This window comes from Ovis aries, chromosome 10 (assembly GCF_016772045.2).
Source record: "Ovis aries strain OAR_USU_Benz2616 breed Rambouillet chromosome 10, ARS-UI_Ramb_v3.0, whole genome shotgun sequence".
NCBI classification, from domain to species: domain Eukaryota; kingdom Metazoa; phylum Chordata; class Mammalia; order Artiodactyla; family Bovidae; genus Ovis; species Ovis aries.
The window spans coordinates 61,959,227-61,965,681 of NC_056063.1; the positions used below are offsets into that span (position 1 = coordinate 61,959,227).

At 35.4% G+C, this 6,455-nt stretch overlaps 1 non-coding gene across 1 annotated transcript; it reads right to left on the reverse strand.

The window, feature by feature from the left end:
- Nucleotides 1-5,761: 5,761 nt before the first annotated feature.
- On the reverse strand, nucleotides 5,762-5,833 carry TRNAC-ACA (transfer RNA cysteine (anticodon ACA)). Its single transcript has one exon. It is a non-coding gene; the product is annotated as a tRNA-Cys (tRNA).
- Nucleotides 5,834-6,455: the final 622 nt, after the last annotated feature.

Here is a 6,455-nt window from a genome sequence, read left to right on the forward strand (position 1 = left end):
TGGTGCTGGAGAAGACTCTTGAGAGCCCCTTGAATAGCAAGGATATCAAACTAGTCAATCTTAAAGGAAATCAACCCTGATTACTCTTCAGAAGGACTGATGCTGAAGCTGAAGCTCCAATACTTTGGCTACATGATGTGAACAGCCAACTCATTGGAAAAGCCAATGATGCTAAGGGAGACTGAGAATAAGATGGCTAGATGGCATCACCGATTCATTGGACCTGAACTTGAGCAAACTCTGGGAGACAGTGAGGCACAGAGAAGCCTGACATGCTTCAGTCCATGGTGCCGGGGGTGGGGGTGGGGGGTCACAAAGAGTCTGACTTGTCTTGGTGAATGAACAACATCAACAACATGCTTGCTCCTTGGAAGAAAAGCTATGACAAAACTGGAAAGCATATTAAAAAGCAGAGACATCACTTTGCCAACAAACATCCAGATAATCAAAGCTATGATTTTTCCAGTAGTCATGTATAGATGTGAGAGTTGGGCCATAATGAAGGTTGAGCACCAAAGAATTGATACTTTTGAATTGTGATGCTGGAGAAGACTCTCCAGAGTCCAGGGTATATCAAACTAGTCAATTCTAAAGGAAATTAATCCTGAATATTTATTGGAAGGACTGATGCTGAAATTGAAGCTCTAACATTTTGGCCACCTGATGTGAAGAGCCAACTCATTGGAAAAGACCGCAATGCTGGGAAAGAGTGAGGGCAGGAGGAGAAGGGGGTAACAGAGGATAAGATGGTTGAATGGCATCATCAACTCAATGGACATGAGTTTGAGCAAACTCTGGGAGATACTGAAGGACAGGGAAGACTGGCATGCTGTAGTCCATGGGGTTGCAGAGTTGTACACTACTTAGCAACTGAACAACAGAAGTATTCCACTGTAAATATGTTGGTTTTTCTTTTTATCTTTATCATTTTCAAGTTTAAATGTAGTAAATGAAGAGATTCATCATGACAAAATAAGACTAGGAAAAAGAGAAATAATTAGATTTAAATAACCGACTTCACAATAATGTAGATTCTACTCTTTGAGTAAAGCTGATGCAGATTTAAACTATGAAACAGAATAAATTGTTAAATATCATAGGAGTTTGAGATTGTGCTTTGCTTGAGGAATTTGAAATGTCTGATCAGTGTGTTTACATTATCCAAAATGCATATGTATTGTACTATTAAAAATATCATTCAGTAAAATATTTAAAACTGACAACCCCTGTTTTTGATGGTATTAATCAAGCTCAGATCTTTCCCCATCCAGTGGATAGTTTTTAAAAGTGTAATTTAATTATTCAACAGGAAACTACAGAGAAATGAATATGAACAAGTGGCAATTTCAAATAAACAAAAAGATGATATCTCCATACAGTCTACCAAAAAAAACCAAAAAACAAAAACCAGAAAGCATTACTTGCCCTATAGCTTCATCTATAACAAATGCACATTTTTTGCAAGAAAAATACTTGCAAACTATTAATAGGAGCAATAGTACTAATAATGCTAAACTGTAAATATGCCAATGTATCCCAGGCTGATTTTTAGAATATCTGTTAACACAATTTAGTTCTAAGAAATATTTGCGGAAAGTGAAGGTCCAGTCTAATATTTACATGAAAATGCAAGGGATGGTGATAGCCATAAATATTACCAAGTTGAATAATTTAGAATGTTTTACACCAACATATAATTTCACGGGAAAAAAGCTTAGTTATGATGATATAGAAATTAAGGCTTTAACAAATTAACCAATGGGAATGATGAAAGGATAAAAGAACTTTTGAAGTTTGTCCTAGAAAACAGTGAGGAAATTGAAAAAAAAAAAAACCAAAACTATCATACAAACTCTGTTGGGTCTATTGTGTTATTCATATCAGGAAACAAGGCAACATGACTCCTGTCATCCCATAAATAAAATAAACTCCAGATAATTTGTAGAGGAAATGTTTAAGGTAAAAAAATAAAAATCCTAGAAGCTAATATAGGAAAATATCTTCCTTAGTTTTCTATCTAGTGATATTGCCTAAATTGGCCATATAAATAGCAAGTATAAGAGAAAATGCTTGATCATTAGTAGATGCCATTAAAATAGTGACAATGAAAACTATAATGTGTCTGAGTATCTTCAACATATGTAAATAGATGTTAAGAAAATATAATCCTAAAATAATAAAAATACAAACTTATAGGAAAATGAAAGGGGGCTTAAAGTGTTACTAAAATTTAAAATATTTGACCAAAGTGGTTTGTGGATCTAAATGTAACTGCTAAAACTAAAAAAAATTGATAGAAGAAAATCTTTGTAACCTTGATCTGGCAAAGCTTTACTAATTTCGACTCCAAAGAATATAATACAAACGAAAAAAGATAAGTTGGACTACCTTAAAATTGCAAAGGTTTTGCTTTAAAGGTTATTATCAAGGAAGTAAAAAGACAATTCATAGTAAGAAAAATAGCTTTAAATTATGTATTAAGTGACTTTTATGTTGACTATATGAAGAACTCTTACAACTCAATAATAAAAATGATAATATTTAATATTGTGAAAGTATCTGAACTGAAATTTCTACAAAGAAGATATATAAGTCCATAAGTATATTAAAAGATGTTCAACATCTTTGGCTGTTAGAGAAATACATATTGAAATCACGCCATATTACACTCACTAGGATAAGTGTTGTTGGAAAATGGAAAGTGATTGCTAAGAGGTATGGGATATTTTTTTTGAGGTGATGAATGTTCTAAAATTGATCGTGGTGATGATTACACCACTCTGTATATACTAAAAAACCTGGAATGGTATGGTTTATATCTCACTAAAGTTTTGTGACAAATGTTTCAGTATGGTAAGAATGAAATATAATAAAGAGAATCTTAAAGAAATTAAGTATAGATAAGAGATCCAACCAGTCCATTCTAAAGGAGATCAGTCCTGGGTGTTCTTCGGAAAGAATGATGCTAAAGCTGAAACTCCAGTACTCTGGCCACCTCATGTGAAGGGTTGACTCATTGGAATAGACTCTGATGCTGGGAGGGATTGGGAGCAGGAGGAGAAGGGGACGACAGAGGATGAGATGGCTGGATGGCATCACAGACTCGGACATAAGTTTGAGTGGGAGTTGATGATAGACAGGGATGCCTGGTGTGCTGCGATTCATGGGGTCGCAAAGAGTTTGACACGACTGAGAGACTGAACTGAAATGAACTGAAAGGTAATTTCAAAAATCCAAGGTTGATTAATAATTATAAGTTCATAATTAAAATGCATTAGACATCTCCTCCTTCTGGCCAAGAGGGGAAAGCCTCTAGGTCTATAACCATTTGGAATGTAAAAGAATGGCTCCATGGGAGACAAATTTGCAAATCTCTCACATTTGAGGTCTGTATTTAATTTCCAAATGTTGTTTATCATTGAAACAGCCTTTTCCTCAGGTTACCAGCAGTCTATGTTTAGGAAGTCCTGACTGTGAAGAAACAAGACTATCAATGAAGCTTTGTCTCCTGATAACTCTCACACAGACAGATACTTGCACACAAAAACATTCATATAGTAACATAAAATACAGCTGATATATGGAGAAAAATATGTCAGTACACACCTATAAGAGTATCTATATTAAAAACAGAAAGAAGCAAAAATGAAAGTAGGCAATTGTGTAGAACAGTGAAAACTCTTTTCATAGAGGGTTTGTATTGCCTATATCAGTTGTTCAGTCGCCAAGTAATTCTGACTCATTGTGACCCTATGGACAGAAGCACACCAGGCCTCCCTGTCCCTCACCATCTCCCAGAGTTTGCCCAAGTTCATGTCCATGGCTATATTGGTGATTGGTTTCAAATGGAATGGTGAAGAGCTTCTTATTAAAGAAGTTTAAATTTTGTGGGCTATTGTGATGATTTGCAATTCAATCATAATTTACAATTACAGACATAACTAGAAATAAATTTCTTAAGCTTATAGATTTAATGCTGATAAAACATAATGTTTGTTTACAAAAATATCCCATATAAACATAAAAAAAACAATAAAATTAAAATTAGCATCACTTTAGTGTGACAGATGTTGTTTTGCTTAAATTAATCACATCCCCAAAGTAAAATATATTTCTATTGGTGAATTTCAATTGCAAATTATCACTCCAAAAAAGAGTTCTGTCTTCCTAAATGGTAAAATATTTCAACCTGACAACAGCAGCAGATGCTTTTAATAGTGATCAGTTTGTTTTAATGAAATTAAGACATTCCAACTTAATTCTGCTGCATATATATTTCCAAACATGAGCACAATATTCTTTTTTTTTTTTTTCTTTTGTCGTCACACTATGAAGCTTGTGAGCCACATAGTTTCTTAGTTCCTGGCCAGGAATCCAACCCAGGCCCTTGGCAGAGAGAGCGTAGAGTCCTAACCACTGGACCATCAGGGAATTCCCAGCACTATATTTTTATATCTTTTAAAATTATTATTATTATTACTCATTAACAAGTCATACAATTCAATAGAGACTGACACATCACAAATTAGAAGTTCAACATGTTCGCATTTTAGATAAACATGTTTGTATAGACCTTTTTTCTTAAAGGGAATAAAAGAATATGTATACCAAAGTATGAAACTGTTAGTTGCTGAGCTGTGTCTGACTCTTTGCGACCCTATAGACTGTCGCAAAGCCCTGTAGCCCTGTCAGGTTCCTTTGTCAGTGGAATTCTCCAGCCTAGAATACTCAAATGGTTTGTCATTCCCTTCTCCAGGGGATCTTCCCAACCCAGGGATCGAAACTGGAGCTCCCACATTGCAGGCATATTCTTTATCACCAGAGCCACCAGGGAAGACCATGTATATTAAAACAAAACAAAACAAAACAAAACTTACAAACTTGTAAATACCCAGTGGTTATTGGAAAATTTCAACTTAACCATCTAGCAAGGAAATGAAGGGCTGCTGCTGCTGCTAAGTTGCTTCAGTCGTGTCCGACTCTGTGAGACCCCATAGACGGCAGCCCACCAGGCTCCCCCATCCCTGGGATTCTCCAGGCAAGAACACTGGAGTGGGTTGCCATTTTCTTCTCCAAATGAAGGGCTGGTTTAGCGTTAATAATACTAAGCTGACTAGACAATTATTTAGGACCTCATAGGAAATTGACCTTCTTATTCCTGGGGCACCAATCTGAAAAGAGCTTCTCCCACAGATGAGGGATCTCAGCCTAGTTCATGTCAATGTTTTCATCCTGGAAAATATTGGTCAGGTACACCCTGTACTCTTTCCTGTTCAACAGTCACCCTGACTTAGGAGGTCTTCTCTGAAGATTGTCACAATCATCCTTGATTTATAATAGACCAAAAAAAAAAAATACACAATAATTCTCTATAAAAAGTAAACAGACAAGGATGCTCTTACCTTAATTATGGATTCTCAGTCCCTATGGCGTATGAGTTAATTTAACAAATTGTTATAAATTTATGCTTATAATTCTTCTGAAATTAGTTGTTTTAACATCAATTCTATTTCAGATTTTTGTTTATATATTTGTTTTTAGTTCGGAAGTTAAGACTTGAGCATATTATTTCAAAAGAGGCTGCTATGAGTGAGATCTAGGTAGTCAAGAATTACAAATTTGAAGTGAAGTGAAGTGAAGTCGCTTAGTCGTGTCTGACTCTTTGCGACCCCATGGACTGTAGCCTACCAGCCTCCTCCGTCCATGGGATTTTCCAGGCAATAGTCCTGGAGTTGATTGCCATTTCCTTCTCCAGGGGATCTTCCCAACCCAGGGATCGAACCTGGGTCTCCCGCATTGTAGACAGATGCTTTACCATCTGAGCCAGCAGGGAAGTCCTAAATTAGAACTACTAAGCAATAAAATTATACAGGTAGAAATTCTTTTTAGATAATTTCCCAATGGCATTTTAAGTCATTTTCCAATTCTACCAATTAATCACATCTATTCTTCACTGAGTTCTCTTGGGTTCCGTTGCTAAGTCATGTCCAACTCTTTGCGACGCCATGGACAATCGCCCACCAAGCTCTGACTTTGTCCATAGGATTTTCTAGGCAAGAATATTGGAATGGACTTCTTTTAGCTATTTTTTTTAAAAGCTTACTACATTTATCACTCAATGTTATAAACATATGAAATATGTTTCTTTTCCTTATTTTTTTCTAACTGCTACTCCTTGTTTGAAATTTCTTTATCTTAATCTTTCTTATCATCATTTCTCAAACATTTCTGGTCTGCTTTGAACATAACATGCCCTGATTAAAATTTTTTCCTTCACTTTTGTTTTCCTGTTATTCAACCATTTTTGCTCTCAGAGTAAGAGGAGACATATACTTTTTCCAGAGAATACAACGGCTTATTGGAGAAAATACTACTTAATTACAGTGTCAACAAGCAAACAGATGAACAAAATACTGAATACATTTCAAATGCTTTCTGAAAAATTATTCTTCTCT